The sequence below is a fragment of the Salmo salar genome, unplaced genomic scaffold, assembly GCF_965601325.2.
Source record: "Salmo salar unplaced genomic scaffold, fSalSal1 ptg000378l, whole genome shotgun sequence".
Classification (NCBI taxonomy): domain Eukaryota; kingdom Metazoa; phylum Chordata; class Actinopteri; order Salmoniformes; family Salmonidae; genus Salmo; species Salmo salar.
This window is the reverse complement of record NW_027675366.1, coordinates 1,088,621-1,106,010: the sequence shown is the minus strand read 5'-3', so window position 1 is coordinate 1,106,010 and position 17,390 is coordinate 1,088,621. Positions and strand designations below refer to the sequence as shown.

At 42.3% G+C, this 17,390-nt stretch overlaps 1 non-coding gene and 1 pseudogene across 1 annotated transcript; one reads left to right on the top strand and one right to left on the bottom strand.

Annotated features, from left to right (window-relative positions):
• The first annotated feature begins 1,995 nt into the window (after positions 1-1,995).
• Positions 1,996-2,067, top strand: trnap-ugg (transfer RNA proline (anticodon UGG)). Its single transcript has one exon. It is a non-coding gene; the product is annotated as a tRNA-Pro (tRNA).
• A 6,686-nt stretch (positions 2,068-8,753) lies between these two features.
• Positions 8,754-9,372, bottom strand: LOC145875896 (uncharacterized; annotated as a pseudogene).
• Between the last annotated feature and the right edge of the window lie 8,018 nt (positions 9,373-17,390).

The window sequence follows — 17,390 nt, the reverse complement described above, 5'->3', positions numbered from 1 at the left end:
AGTGTAAGTCAAACGGTTCAGATGCTACAGATGTTTTTGTGAGAAGACCGATTATTGGTATGTCTCATGGTTTGACAAACACCGCTCTAGCTCCACCACCATTTATTGCAGATGTGGAGTTGTAACATAAACAGTTACGGAGGCTTGAGACAGATACGACGCGTTTCAATCTCTCTAGTTGAAAACTGATCGATTTGAATGGGTATTTTTTACGTTCGTTTACTTTGATTCACGTACTGATGCATCAATCGACTCAAAATAAATGAGCTCCATTCTTTTTTAAGTTTTATTTTTTCATTTTCTCTTTTAAAATATTAATTGACCTCATTTTGCTCAATATTCATTTGTCAACACTCATCATCAGTTTGCTGTCGCGGTTTAAGAAGACAGAATGTGAAAGACACAGCAGATGAAATACAAAAGATTTGAACTGAAGCCTGGTCAACAGTTTGGAAGACTGCTATGCTCACAAGTATAGCACAAACACTCACATGAGGTTCAATCTTTCCAAGCACCATGGACAAGAACAATTGATATCCTCATTGTAATTGCCGCAGAAAGCAAAACAATTTTATTCTTGTCTAACTCTCGTTGGTCTAGGGGTATGATTCTCGCTTTGGGTGCGAGAGGTCCCGGGTTCAAATCCCGGATGAGGCCTTTTGCAGATCTTTTAACAAGCTCAGACAGGCAGATCTCTGGCCACTGGTTGCAAACAGCCACCTCTTGGGCGCAGGACGAGGTGGCTGAATGGTTTAGGCGATGGACTGCGTATCTATTGTGATATTCACTAGTTGGCTCAATAAAGCACTTCATTTAGAAAACCTGCAAAAACTAAGAGCAAATCTGACTTCCACGAACAAGGACATTGATTCCAATGTAATACACTTGAAATGACACCCAGCCCCTAAAACTAGTGAATATCTCATGCTCTGCATTGGCCGAGAATCGAACCCGGGTCAATTGCTTGGAAGGCAGCTATGCTCACCACTATACCACCAATGCTATGTGAAGCTCGTAAGCAACATGGAGACATCGATTCATATCCTGACCGTCATTTTTGTGGAAAGTGAAAATTCTTTGACCAAACGGATCGTTGGTATAGTTGTACTATTATGGCTTAGGGTGCGAGAGGTCCCTGGTTAAAAAATCTATCATTTTAATCAGTACCTGTTACCTTCAGATTAGTCCCGTGACACTTGTGGAAAACGTAGGGCAAAACGGAGAACATTGTGACAAGTGGGGTCACATTAGTCTGTAGCCCAAAGATTTTGGATTCTACAAACAGATGTTTGCACATAGAGGGTTCCGACTTCAGACGAGTCCCCTGACACTTGTGGGGGACGTAGAGACAAATTGAGAACACCACCGTGTTCGTGAGGGTCTCCCCTTTCCAGGGAGTGGTCATACGATGTTGTAGGTCAAACGGTTCAGATGCTACAGATGTTTTTGTGAGAAGACCGATTATTGGTATGTCTCATGGTTTGACAAACACCGCTCTAGCTCCACCACCATTTATTGCAGATGTGGAGTTGTAACATAAACAGTTACGGAGGCTTGAGACAGATACGACGCGTTTCAATCTCTCTAGTTGAAAACTGATCGATTTGAATGGGTATTTTTTACGTTCGTTTACTTTGATTCACGTACTGATGCATCAATCGACTCAAAATAAATGAGCTCCATTCTTTTTTAAGTTGTATTTTTTCATTTTCTCTTTTAAAATATTAATTGACCTCATTTTGCTCAATATTCATTTGTCAACACTCATCATCAGTTTGCTGTCGCGGCTTAAGAAGACAGAATGTGAAAGACACAGCAGATGAAATACAAAAGATTTGAACTGAAGCCTGGTCAACAGTTTGGAAGACTGCTATGCTCACAAGAATAGCACAAACACTCACATGAGGTTCAATCTTTCCAAGCACCATGGACAAGAACAATTGATATCCTCATTGTAATTGCCGCAGAAAGCAAAACAATTTTATTCTTGTCTGAGGCTCATTGGTCTAGGGGTATGATTCTTGCTTTGGGTGCGAGAGGTCCCGGGTTCAAATCCCGGATGAGCCCTTTTGCAGATCTTTTAACCTCTTGGGGCTAGGTGGGACGCTAGCGTGCCACCTGTGGTGCACTCCATCAACAGCAGGTGCATTTCAAGAGCGGCAAATTTGAATCCAAATAAATGTCAAAATTCAAATTTTTCAAAAATACAACTATGTTACACCATTTGAAAGATAAACATCTCCTTAATCTAACCACGTTTTACGATTTCAAAAAGGTTTTACGGCGAAAGCATAAATTTAGAGTATGTTAGGACAGTACATTTACAAGAGTTGTGTGTAATGTTTTGTCAAGTCAAAGACAGGGTCACCAAAACCATAAAACCAGCTAAAATGATACACTAACCTTTTACAATCTCCATCAGATGACACTCCTAGGACATTATGTTAGACAATGCATGCATTTTTAGTTCTATCAAGTTCATATTTATATACAAAAACAGCGTTTTACTATGGCATTGATGTTGAGGAAATCGTTTCCCTCCAATAACCGGCAGTCAAGTCAGCGTCACAAATTAAATAATTAAAATTAGAAAACATTGGTAAAATATTATATTGTCATTTAAAGAATTATAGATTTACATCTTTTGAACGCAATCAACTTGCCAGATTTAAAAATAACCTTACTGGGAAATCACACTTTGCAATAATCTGAGCACTGTGCCCAGAAAAATACGCGTTGCGATACAGACTAGACGTCATGTTGGGGAGATCTAAAATCGAAAATACTATGTAAATAATCCATTACCTTTGATTCTCTTCATCAGATGTCACTTCCAGGTATCACAGGTCCATAACGAATGTAGTTTTGTTCAAAAAAGCTCATCATTTATGTCCAAAAATCTCCGTCTCGTTAGCACATGATGTAAGCCAGCCGGACTTCTCGTCATGAACGAGGGGAAAAAATATATTTCCGTTCGTTCAAACATGTCAAACGTTGTATAGCATAAATCATTAGGGCCTTTTTTAACCAGAACATGAATAATATTCAAGGTGGACGAATGCATAGCCTTTTATAACGTATTGGAACGAGGGTACCCAACATGAAGTAGCGCGCCAGGTGTCTAATGGGACATCACCGTTCCATGGCTCTTGTTCGGTCAGATCTCCCTCCAGAAGACTCAAAACACTTTGTAAAGGCTGGTGACATCTAGTGGAAGCAATAGGAAGTGCCAAAATATTCCTAAACCCCTGTGTTTTTCAATGGGATAGGTTTAAAGTCAATACAACACATCAGGTATCCACTTCCTGTCAGAAAATGTCTCAGGGTTTTGCCTGCCAAATGAGTTCTGTTATACTCACAGACACCATTCAAACAGTTTTGGAAACTTTAGAGTGTTTTCTATCCATATATAATAAGTATATGCATATTCTAGTTACTGGGTAGGATTAGTAACCAGATTAAATCGGGTACATTTTTTTTATCCAGACGTGCAAATGCTGCCCCCTAGACCCAACAGGTTAACAAGTTCAGACAGGCAGATCTCTGGCCACTGGTTGCAAACAGCCACCTCTTGGGCGCAGGACAAGGTGGCTGAATGGTTTAGGCGATGGACTGCGTATCTATTGTGATATTCACTAGTTGGCTCAATATCGCACTTCATTTCGAAAACCTGCAAAAACTAAGAGCAAATCTGACTTCCACTAACAAGGACATTGATTCCAATGTAATACACTTGAAATGACACCCAGCTCCTAAACCTAGTGAATATCTCATGCTCTGCATTGGCCGAGAATCAAACCCGGGTCAATTGCTTGGAAGGCAGCTATGCTCACCACTATACCACCAATGCTATGCGAAGCTCGTAAGCAACATGGAGACATCGATTCATATCCTGAGCGTCATTTTTGTGGAAAGTGAAAATTCTTTGACCAAACGGATCGTTGGTATAGTTGTACTATTATGGCTTAGGGTGCGAGAGGTCCCTGGTTAAAAAATCTATCATTTTAATCAGTACCTGTTACCTTCAGATTAGTCCCGTGACACTTGTGGAAAACGTAGGGCAAAACGGAGAACATTGTGACAAGTGGGGTCACATTAGTCTGTAGCCCAAAGATTTTGGATTCTACAAACAGATGTTTGCACATAGAGGGTTCCGACTTCAGACGAGTCCCCTGACACTTGTGGGGGACGTAGAGACAAATTGAGAACACCACCGTGTTCGTGAGGGTCTCCCCTTTCCAGGGAGTGTAAGTCAAACGGTTCAGATGCTACAGATGTTTTTGTGAGAAGACCGATTATTGGTATGTCTCATGGTTTGACAAACACCGCTCTAGCTCCACCACCATTTATTGCAGATGTGGAGTTGTAACATAAACAGTTACGGAGGCTTGAGACAGATACGACGCGTTTCAATCTCTCTAGTTGAAAACTGATCGATTTGAATGGGTATTTTTTACGTTCGTTTACTTTGATTCACGTACTGATGCATCAATCGACTCAAAATAAATGAGCTCCATTCTTTTTTAAGTTTTATTTTTTCATTTTCTCTTTTAAAATATTAATTGACCTCATTTTGCTCAATATTCATTTGTCAACACTCATCGTCAGTTTGCTGTCGCGGCTTAACCTGTTTAGGATAGGGGGCAGTATTGACACGGCTGGATAAAAAACATACCCGATTTAATCTGGTTACCACTCCTACCCAGTAACTAGAATATGCATATACTTATTACATATGGATAGAAAACACCCTAAATTTTCTAAAACTGTTTGAATGGTGTCTGTGAGTATAACAGAACTCAAATGGCAGGTCAAAACCTGAGAGATTCCTTTACAGGAAGTGGCCTGTCTGACCATTTCTTGAACCTCTTTTCCATCTCTATCATTTACTAAGGATCTCTGCTCTAACGTGACACTTCCCACGTCGTCCATAGGCGCTCAGAGCCCGGGAAAAAACAGAATGTCGTCATTCCAGCCCCAGGCTGAAACACATTATCGCCTTTCTCAAGTGGCCGATCAAGGGACACTGGGCTTATGCTCGTGACCCCGACCGCCCCCGCCTTTGGGATTTTTTCCTCTGTTTGCCGAAAAGGAGATTCCCTGTCGGAATATTATCGCTTTTCTACGAGAAAAATGTCGTAAAAATTGATTTTAAACAGCAGTTGACATGCTTCGAAGTACGGTAATGGAATATTTAGAATTTTATTGTCACGAATTGCGCCATGCGCGCGACACTTCTTTACTATTTCGGATAGTGTCTGGAACGCACGAACAAAACGCCACTATTCGGATATAACGATGGATTATTTTGGACCAAACCAACATTTGTTATTGAAGTAGCAGTCCTGGGTGTGCATTCTGACGAAGACAACAAAATTTAATGAAACTTTTATAATAGTAAATATGATTATGGTGAGTGCTAAACTTGCCGGGTGTCTAAATAGCGAGCCCGTGATGCCTGGGCTATGTACTTAGAATATTGCAAAATGTGCTTTCACCAAAAAGCTATTTTAAAATCGGACATATCGAGTGCATAGAGGAGGTCTGTATCTATAATTCTTAAAATAATTGTTATGCTTTTTTGTGAACGTTTATCGTGAGTAATTTAGTAAAATGTTAGCGAATTCCCCGGAAGTTTGCGGGGGGTATGCTAGTTCTGAACGTCACATGCTAATGTAAAAAGCTGGTTTTTGATATAAATATGAACTTGATTGAACAAAACATGCATGTATTGTATAACATAATGTCCTAGGGTTGTCATCTGATGAAGATCATCAAAGGTGAGTGCTGCATTTAGCTGTCTTCTGGGTTTTGGTGACATTATATGCTGGCTTGAAAAATGGGTGTCTGATTATTTCTGGCTTGGTACTCTGCTGACGCAAGCGTCCCACCTAGCCCATAGAGGTTAAGGGCCCAAGCAATATACCAGCCTTAGTAAAGTTGAACATTTACTTCTAGGCCTTTGACTCTACAGCACTCACCAGTTATCTAACCAGAAGTCCATAGGTCATCCCTGTAGACTGCCCAAAACTAGTGCATTACAGCTGTAGACTTATCATATAGTTAAACTTAGGATAGCGCCTAAGCAACACACCAAGTAGGAAAAACCCTAGATATGTCATTAGAGACAATGCCATGATAATCATTTTGCCAGAACATTGGACATATATAGAATACAGTCCAATTAGATGATTTTTTTTTGTGTGAGAACTATATTTTGTATATTTTTTTGTTTTGTTTATGCTTTCATTCCTTTTCGGTTCAGTTCCTTTGACACTTAGGAAGTGATAGAGCCATAAACAAAGTCCCCATACAACCATCACTTATTGCCACAACGCCGCTCATTGGGGAATGAATGTAATTATATATATTTCATGAGTGTGTGTGCGTTGTTAACCTGTTAGGGCTAGGGGGCAGCATTGACACGGCTGGATAAAAAACATACCCGATTTAATCTGGTTACCACTCCTACTCAGTAACTAGAATATGCATATACTTATTACATATGGATAGAAAACACCCTAAATTTTCTAAAACTGTTTGAATGGTGTCTGTGAGTATAACAGAACTCAAATGGCAGGTCAAAACCTGAGAGATTCCTTTACAGGAAGTGGCCTGTCTGACCATTTCTGGAACTTCTTTGCCATCTCTATCATTTACTAAGGATCTCTGCTCTAACGTGACACTTCCCACGTCTTCCATAGGCTCTCATAGCCCGGGAAAAAAGAGAATGTCGTCATTCCAGCCCCAGGCTGAAACACATTATCGCCTTTCTCAAGTGGCCCATCAAGAGACACTAGCTTATGCGCGTGACCCCGACCGCCCCCGCCTTTGGGATTTTTTCCTCTGTTTGCCGAAAAGGAGATTCCCTGTCGGAATTTTACCGCTTTTCTACGAGAAAAATGACGTAAAAATTGATTTTAAACAGCGGTTGACATGCTTCGACGTACGGCAATTGAATACTTTGAATTTTATTGTCAGGAATTGCGCCAAGCGCGCGACACTTCTTTACTATTTCGGATAGTGTCTGGAACGCACGAACAAAACGCCGCTATTCGGATATAACGATGGATTATTTTGGACCAAACCAACATTTGTTATTGAAGTAGACGTCCTGGGTGTGCATTCTGACGAAGACAACAAAAGGTAATGACATTTTTATAATAGTAAATATGATTATGGTGAGTGCTAAACTTGCCGGATGTCTAAATAGCGAGCCCGTGATGCCTGGGCTATATACTTAGAATATTGCAAAATGTGCTTTCACCAAAAAGCTATTTTAAAATCGGACATATCGAGTGCATAGAGGAGGTCTGTATCTATAATTCTTAAAATAATTGTTATGCTTTTTGTGAACGTTTATCGTGAGTAATTTAGTAAAATGTTAGCGAATTCCCCGTAAGTTTGCGGGGGGTATGCTAGTTCTGAACGTCACATGCTAATGTAAAAAGCTGGTTTTTGATATAAATATGAACTTGATTGAACAAAACATGCATGTATTGTATAACATAATGTCCTAGGGTTGTCATCTGATGAAGATCATCAAAGGTGAGTGCTGCATTTAGCTGTCTTCTGGGTTTTGGTGACATTATATGCTGGCTTGAAAAATGGGTGTCTGATTATTTCTGGCTTGGTACTCTGCTGACATAATCTAATGTTTTGCTTTCGTTGTAAAGCCTTTTTGAAATCGGACAGTGTGGTTAGATTAACGAGAGTCTTATCTTTAAATGGCTGTAAAATAGTCATATGTTTGAGAAATTGAAGTAATAGGATTTTGAAGATTTTGAAAATCGCGCCACAGGCTGGCAGTGGATGTTACGTAGGTGGGACGAATTCGTCCCGCCGGTCCCATAGAGGTTAACATCTGCCTAAGTTACTGCCCAGATCTTCCAGTCTGGACGATGGGTCCGGAACAGCGACCCCAAATCCGGACACCCACAGCCTATCCTTGTGGCGGCATGCCCGCTGTCAGAGAGCCCACCAAGGTAAACCACCAGAGGGGGGGACCGCAACGGCGATCACCAACCAGGACATCCCCTGGCCCTTCCTGGGGTACTTTGCAGCTTCCAGGGAACCTACCAAGGTACACCACTAGAGGAGACCGCAACGGCGATCACCAACCGGACATCAACTGCCCATCCTTGTGGTGGACTGCTCCGCTTCCAGAGAGCCTATAACAGTTCTACCAACGGGACATCACGTGGTCATGATTTTATGTTGATTTGTAACTTGCAGGATAAACAAGATCCAAACCACCAGGGGGGGTATGTCATGACGTTGGCCTTTTTGAGTACAGGGAGGACAGTTGACCCCCTCCCCCCCTTTGCACCATCCCCCAACCTACCTTCCCTCACCCAGTCCCTGTGTGAAGGAGTGGTAAAATTCCAGGAGAGTCTCTGGCCACATGGCCCATAGAGAGACACAGGAAATTCTTCCAACTCACAGAATTGGGGAGCCAAGCGACATTTGTGTTCTGGAGAAGGTATGGAAGACTGGTGAAGAATCCAGCTACGAACTGGTCTGCTTGGTACAATTTTGTGATACTCAGAAGAGACAATATAGCCATATTACCATAAAACTGTTTATATAATAGCCTCAGCTTGAGACTTGCATCCACATGGTTGTATAGAATGTATTAAGAGCATCGAGGGGCGCCGAGAGGCAGGGGCTGGGACAGGTGGTAGCTCGCCTCGCGGCGGACCGCCAGCTCGATCCCGAGATCCAACTACGAGCTTTTTAACTGCAGAAACTTTAAGATACGCTATTGGAGCTGGAATTACCGCGGCTGCTGGCACCAGACTTGCCCTCCAATGGATCCTCGTTAAAGGATTTAAAGTGTACTCATTCCAATTACAGGGCCTCGAAAGAGTCCTGTATTGTTATTTTTCATCACTACCTCCCCGAGTCGGGAGTGGGTAATTTGCGCGCCTGCTGCCTTCCTTGGATGTGGTAGCCGTTTCTCAGGCTCCCTCTCCGGAATCGAACCCTGATTCCCCGTTACCCGTGGTCACCATGGTAGGCACAGAAAGTACCATCGAAAGTTGATAGGGCAGACATTCGAATGAGACGTCACCGCCATAAAGGGCGCGCGATCGGCTCGAGGTTATCTAGAGTCACCAAAGCGGCCGGGGCAACCGAGATTGGCCCGCATGGGTTTTGGGTCTGATAAATGCACGCATCCCCGGAGGTCAGCGCTCGTCTGCATGTATTAGCTCTAGAAATGCCACAGTTATCCAAGTAACGTTGGAGCGATCAAAGGAACCATAACTGATTTAATGAGCCATTCGCAGTTTCACTGTACCGGCCGTGTGTACTTAGACTTGCATGGCTTAATCTTTGAGACAAGCATATGCTACTGGCAGGATCAACCAGAAAGCCACTCACAACATAGAGGTTGTACCTGGGCACACTAAGCGGAGAACAGCCAGGGACCACTCCTATCCCGTGAGGGGAGGAGGCCCTAGGTCAATCCACCGTGCGCCCAGCGGGAGGCCCTGAACTGCCCGTGGCCAGAGCCACAGGTGCCGGGGCACCGCTTAATCAGGTATCTTGTCTTAGCTGGAGGGTTTATTCGGAACACCATCAACGTGGATAAAAGACAGGGTTTGAGAAATACATGTGTTTCTGGCGCCGGTACGGCATGGGTGAACGTCATCCGCAGGCATAGCTACCTGGGTACTCCACTCCCCGAACCGGAACACCAATGTAGGGCCACTGAGACAGACGGGTCGGCTAGATCTCGCACGAACGGAGCGCGGCTGAAGCTTGTCATCAAGGCGTGGATAACCGTCTCCGACAGGGGCTCCCCCGATAGAGGCAATTCCACGTGGGGCGGGAGGAACCGTCCGTCTGAACACCGACCAAAGGCCAATATTCAATTACCATACTTCGAAGCATGACAACCGCTGTTTAAAATCAATTTTTATGCCATTTTTCTCGTAAAAATGCGATAATATTCCGACCGGGAATCTGCGTTTAGGTAAACAGACGAAAGAAAACAAAGCATGGGGTCGACGCGGGCACGAGCCTGAGTCTCACAGTACTGTGACCAGCCACTACCCAAACGCGCTACTTTTTTTCAGCCAGAGCCTGCAAAGCCACGATTCAGCTTTTTGCCGCCTTCTGAGAGCCCATGGGAGCCGTAGGAAGTGTCACGTAACAGCAGAGATCCTCTGTAATGGATAGAGATAATCAAGAAGGGCAAGAAATTGTCAGACGGGACACTTCCTGCATGGAATCTTCTCAAATGAGTTCTGTTATACTCACAGACACCATTCAAACAGTTTTAGAAACTTTGGAGTGTTTTCTATCCAAAGCTAATAATTACATGCATATTCTAGTTTCTGGGCAGGAGTAATAATCAGATTAAATCGGGTACGTTTTTTATCCGGCTGTGAAAATACTGCCCCCTAGCCATAACAGGTTAACCATCCCTTAACCTCTATGGGCTAGGTGGGACGCTTGTGTCCCACCTACTCAACAGCCAGTTGAATCCTGTGGCGCGTTATTCAAATACCTTAGATATGATATTACTTAAATTTTTCAAAAATATGACTATTTTACACCATTTTAAAGATAAGACTCTCGTTAATCTAACCACACTGTCCGATTTCAAAAAGGCTTTACAACGAAAGCAAAACATTAGATTATGTCAGCAGAGTACCGAGCCAGAAATAAATCAGACACCCATTTTTCAAGCTAGCATATAATGTCACAAAAACCAAAACCACAGCTAAATGCAGCACTAACCTTTGATGATCTTCATCAGATGACAACCCTAGGACATTATGTTATACAATACATGCATGTTTTGTTCAATCAAGTTCATATTTATATCAAAAACCAGCTTTTTACATTAGCAGGTGACTAGCATGTTACTAGCATTCCCACCGAACACTGCCGGTGAATTTACTAAATTACTCACGATAAACGTTCACAAAAAGCACAACAATTATTTTAAGAATTATAGATACAGAACTCCTCTATGCACTCGATATGTCCGATTTTAAAATAGCTTTTCGGTGAAAGCACATTTTGCAATATTCTCAGTAGATAGCCCGGCATCACAGGAAAAGGTCTTTCCCGCCTGGCATGATGAAGCAGGTGGTGAGACTTACGGCTTTTATCAAACCTTCCTCACCCAATCCCACTGTTTTGGAACTGGTAAAGGAGAATACGGACCACTGGATGGACACTAATATGTGCATCTTAGTGGACCACTATGATTCAGTTCTGGCAGCAGGGCTACAGGAGGTGGGGAGATTCGATACTAACTCCTTTGATCGAGCGGTTTCTTGGGCAAGGGTAAGATGTAGACTTAAGTTTAGAGTCCTCAGTGGCAACGTTACAGGCTATGCTCCCAAAGGCAAGTGCTAGCGAGGTGGTAGGTCCAGGCCAATTGACTATGGAGGCCTTCCCGCCCTTGTCGGGTGTCCTGTCTCCAGCCCCCAGTAATGTGGTGGGAGTGGGAAATGGTAGTCCAGCAAGTGGTTTAGTTAAGGGTGGGGCTAAGAACGGACCAAAGAGGAGCACCCCTAGGATGCCCCCAAGTCTACCAGCTTTAGAGCTGGATTCAGTCTCCCAGAGGGGGAAAACTATCTCGGTTATGGCTGAAACATATTCCCCTAGACCCCAAGCATTGGCTGGAGATCCATTAACAATAGAGTTGGTCCCAAGGGGGGTGGAGATTGGAAAACAAACACAGGTGAGGCAGGCTCTTGTTAATGGCCCTGAGAGGTTCTTATATAGCAATGTTGTCCTACAATGGAGTAATACTATTGCCTCTGTCTGACTCTGGCCAGGAGGAACCTGGAGTTGGAGGGGAGCGGGACCCGTGTGAGGTTGCGATTGGGAACCTAGAGGGGGAGGAACAGATGATGATAAGTGACGACAAAACTGAACTTTTCCTGAATACGTCCTTGTCTGAGCCCCCAGGGCGGTCCCAATTTACCGCCGCTCCGGTTTCCCCGCTGTTACTCCCCTCGGGGACTTCTCCTCTTGGCCGAGGTAAGAGTAAAATAGTGGGACTCATATCAGCCGAAGCCTACCCAGGGGTTTCCTCCTCTTCCTCCTCTATCCCGGTGATTAATTTACCTGTTAGGAGGCCGGGATCAATTAACCTTGAACCAGTTAGACACCCAAATTCTACCAGGAACATTTTGGATTGGGAACTTACAATTAGAAAACCAATTGTTATAATTGGAGACTCTAATATTTCACGGATACCTGGGTTTACCGATTCCAGAGTGCAAGCAGATGGCTTCCCTGGGGCTACATTCCACCACTTAAAAGGAGTAGTAGAAAAACTAGAACATCCAACAGTGGAGAAGGTGGTGTTATCAGGAGGGCTAAACAACTGCCTGTTGAAACAGCTGGCGTTGACCTCCTGGAAGCAACTACAACAACTGTTGAAAGTGGCAGAAAGTACATTTCCTAATGCAATACTCTGTGCCTATTATTAACTACTCAGATAGACTGGAAAAACAGCAACAGTCACTCTTGGATCAACTTAATCGAAGGATCCTAGAGCAATGTAATTATTTACCTGAGATTAGTAAACTTAGGTTTCACACATTGCCACGGGACCCAGTACATTGGACACCTGAAACAGGACATACCATCTTAAATTTTTAGTTGGATAATTTAAACAGGTAAGGGGAGAACAGTGCTTTAATACAGCTCCACCTTCAAACATTACTAATCTCTCGCACTCATATATGCTTTCTGAGATAGAAAGAAATGTATTGGAACGGGGATTGTCTTTTATCCCCACTCCCGGAATTTTAGACCGGATGGAGCTTCGTAGGGACTTACACATATATCATAGGAGGCTGAAATTGTTGGATCATTTTAATTATGATACTGACATTCCGTTTGTACCGTTTACAGATCCCTCGGTTTGGGAACCCAGAATACAATCGATATCTCCATCCATCTAAACATTGATTAGGAAGGATCTCGAGGCATTTAGGCGCTTCCGACCTGGGCCGGTAACTGGGGGGAATATGACGGTATCGGAGTCAGACACTATTAAATTGTTGGGGTCAAACCGGAATATAGTTATTAAGCCTGCAGATAAAGGATCACATATTGTAATCATGGATAGAGTACAGTACTTATTGGAAGCTAACAGACAACTGAATAACCCGAAAAATTATGTTGCATTAGATCACTCTATTCAATCTGAAACCAAAAACATGATTAAGATGATATTGTTGGAATTGCTTGAAAAAAAGTTTATCATTTCAAAGCAATATACCTATCTTCTGGGCCCAGATGTACCTAGACCGCGACAATTTTATCTCCTCCCAAAAATCCATAAACCTTTGGAAGAGTGGTCGGTGCCATTTCAGATCCCTAGTGGACGCCCAATTGTTAGTGACTGTGGATCGGAATCATATCGAATTGCTGAATATATTGATTATTTCATCAATCCACTATCACAGAAGCATGCTTCCTATGTAAAAGATACATATGATTTTGTTGGTAAACTTAAAGGTCTTGAACTACCATTGGGGGCGTTTTTATTTCAATAGATATCAACTCACTATACACAAATATTGATACCCCTTTGGGACTGCGGGCAGTTAAACGGGCCTTTGATAGGTTTCCTGACCCTCAGCGCCCGGATAAAGAAATCTTAGATTTGTTGGAGTTGAGTTTTTGAGGAATGATTTTAATTTTAATGATAAGTTTTATCTTCAGATCCATGGAACGGCCATGGGGAAGAAGTTTGCCCCAGCCTTTGCCAACTTATATATGTGTTTTTGGAAGAGACAGTGTTTGTGAAGTGTAAGACCCTCCCCTCTTTGTATCTTAGGTATTTGGATGACATCTTTGGGATTTGGGTGAATTCTATGAGGGAGTTTGAGTGTTTCTTGGAATCCCTAAATACACATCATCCTGCAATTACAATATCCCACAATATACAAAGAGACAAACTAGAGTTTTAGACAATCAGGTTTTCTTTGTACCTTCTGAGGGGCAGACTAAATCATTGGCTACTAAAGTCTTCTTTAAGGAGACAGATAGGCATGCTTTGCTACATAAGGCAAGTTATCATCCAAAACATACCTTTAGAGGGATAATTAAATCCCAGTTGATCCGGTTCAACAGAATTTGTACATTGGGTGAGCATGTGGAGGAGGCAACAACCATTCTTTTTGAAGCTTTGAGGCCACGGGGATATTCAAAACGTTTCCTTAGGGAGATAAAAGCAGAGGTAGGAAAATTATTCGGAATGGAAGAAGGTTACAATAAAACAGCAGAAACACATAATCTGATACCATTTGTTGCTACATACTCTGGGAGTCTGGGTGGATTTAGCAGGACGTTGAGGTCTAACTTCCGGGAAGCGCAACAAGCGGTGGATGGGCTGTTGAATTGTAGAATAATCTCAGCATATAGGAAAAATAAAAACCTTGGGGATAAATTAGTCCACTCTGCCTTCCGGCCGAAAGAGGTACCCAACAAATTGGAAAAATATCTGGAGAGACCAAAATATATTACTAATGCCTTCTCGGGCTTGGGGTTCCCTATAAGACAGAGAATCGAATTGTCAACGGTAAACTTGATTTATGTAATTAAGTGCAAATTGTGCCAAAAGATGTATATAGGAGAAACCAAGAATGCACTACAGGCTAGACTAAAACAACACCTATACAATATGGCTAAAGGTAATAAGAGCACTGTGTTGTATTTACATTTTAGCCTACATGCAATTGATCATTTGAGTATCTTTGGTCTGGAGACAAACGGGGGCTGGTCTAGGAAACAACGACAGGGGATGGAAAGAATTTGGATTGGGCGCCTCCAAACAATAGATCCCAAGGGCCTGAATGAAAAATATTAAATTTATTCTGGCTTATTTACCTGGTGGGAGGTGCCATCTCTGGTGGGGTTGGATGAGTGGAGTTTTTGGTTGGGGGATAGGATAGTGGGGGGCTGTGGGAGAACCGCGCAAGATAAATGTTAGTTTACCAAATAATTTAATTATTTATTTATTTTTTATATATGTTTTCAAGCACTTATTATTAATATTATGGCACTTATTTTATTTATATGATTAGATTTATGTTATTATTATTTATTTATTGTGGCGTGGTCTTACCTTATCTTTTTTATATACCCCCATAGCACTTATTTTGAGTTGAAAGCACTTGTATATTTAGTGGGGTATGTTTGTCTATTTATTTATCAAAGCATTTATTTTTATACTTAATTATGTCTCTTTTTAATCGTTTATTTATGATTTATATATATTTTTATATGCTTTTTTAGCATTTATGATGGTATTTATTTTATGTATATTAATTTTCTGTATCTTTTAGTGTGGCGTGGTTTTATTTTACTTTTTTTGAGCACTTATCTGAATTTGATAGCACTTATTTTTACACTCAGTGTGGGACGTTGATCCGTTTATTGTGGTCTTGCCTTTGTGTAGTAGCACTTATTATTGCCCTGTATCGGTACTTTTTATTTGTGTGTTTGTCGGGCGGTTCCCCACTCCTGAAATTCTACTCCTCGAAATCCTGATTCCCTATCCTAGACCCTTATATTCAACCCTAATTCTAAAATCCTAATTATCTACCCTAATTTATAGATCCTCATGCCTAACCCTAACCTCTAGACCCTATATCTGACCCTGATTCTTGGGTTGATCTTAACTCTAACTCCAAGCCCCAGTTCTCAGGTCCCAACCCTAATCTTTCACTTTCACCTCAACCTCTGCACCTTTCTTACCTAACCCCTACCCTAACCCTCATATCCCTTTATCTAACCCTAATCCTCATACCCCCTTATTCAACCCTAACCTTTATACCCCCTTATCTAACCCTAAGCTCAACCCTTTATATCCCTATATTTAACCCTTACATCCCCTTATTTCTAACCCTAACCCTTATATCCTCTTATCTAACCCTAACCTAATCCTAACCTTTATACCCCCTTATCTAACCCTAACCCTTATACCCCTTTATCTAACCCTAACCTCAACCCTTTATATCGCTTTATTTAACACTTACATCCCATTAGTTCTAACCTTAACCTTTATACCCCCTTATCTAACCCTAACCTTTATACCCCCTTATCTAACCCTAACCTTTATACCCCCTTATCTAACCCTAACCCTTATAACCCCTTATCTAACCCTAACCTCAACCCTTTATATCCCTTTATTTAACCCTTACATCCCTTTAGTTCTAACCCTAAATACCTTTTTATCTAACCCTAACCTTTATACCCCCTCATCTAACCCTAACCTTTATACCCCCTCATCTAACCCTAACCTTTATACCCCCTCATCTAACCCTTTATACCCCCTCATCTAACCCCTTATACCCCCTCATCTAACCCCTTATACCCCCTCATCTAACCCTTATATCCTCTTATCTAACCCTTATATCCCCTCATCTAACCCTAACCTTTATACCCCCTCATCTAACCCCTTATACCCCCTTATCTAACCCCTTATACCCCCTCATCTAACCCCTTATACCCCCTCATCTAACCCTAACCTTTATACCCCCTCATCTAACCCTAACCTTTATACCCCCTCATCTAACCCCTTATACCCCCTCATCTAACCCCTCATACCCCCTTATCTGACCCTTATATCCCCTCGTCTGGCCCTAACTCTTGGAGCTGGCGTGCCGAACTCCAACCTCTGGACTTTTATGACCATCCTAATTTCAGGTTTGTTGTGTTGACCTTGGGTTTTGGCCTCTATCCCTTAGGGATTGCATCTCGGGTTGTGAACCCAGGCTTTATTTTCCGGGCAATCTTTTTATCAATCTTTTTATTATTTATTTTTTATTTGTATTTTTTTCCCCCCTCCCTCCCCCCCTTTTTTTTCTTCTCCCTCCCCTGTTTTTAATTAAGGTATTTTATACTATGGTTTTACCATTTATTTAAAGTTTTGCCTGTGCCAGTGCATATCAGATTCGTCTGTTTTTTTTCAAACCTAACCCTAACCCTAACCCCTAACCCTAACCCTAACCCTAACCCCTAACCCTAACCCCTAACCCCTAACCCTAACCCCTAACCTTAACCCTAACCTTAACCCTAACCCAACCCTAACCCTAACCCTAACCCACCCCAGGTAAGTATCAATATTCAACACCGGTGCCCCCCCCCAGGTAAGTATCAATATTCAACACCGGTGCCCACCCCAGGTAAGTATCAGTATTCACCCCAGGTAAGTATCAATATTCAACACCGGTGCCCACCCCAGGTAAGTATCAGTATTCAACACCGGTGCCCCCCCCAGGTAAGTATCAGTATTCAACACCGGTGCCCCCCCCCAGGTAAGTATCAATATTCACCCCAGGTAAGTATCCCCCTTATAGGATGGGTAGGATCAACTTCGGATGAAAATATTACTGGAAATACCT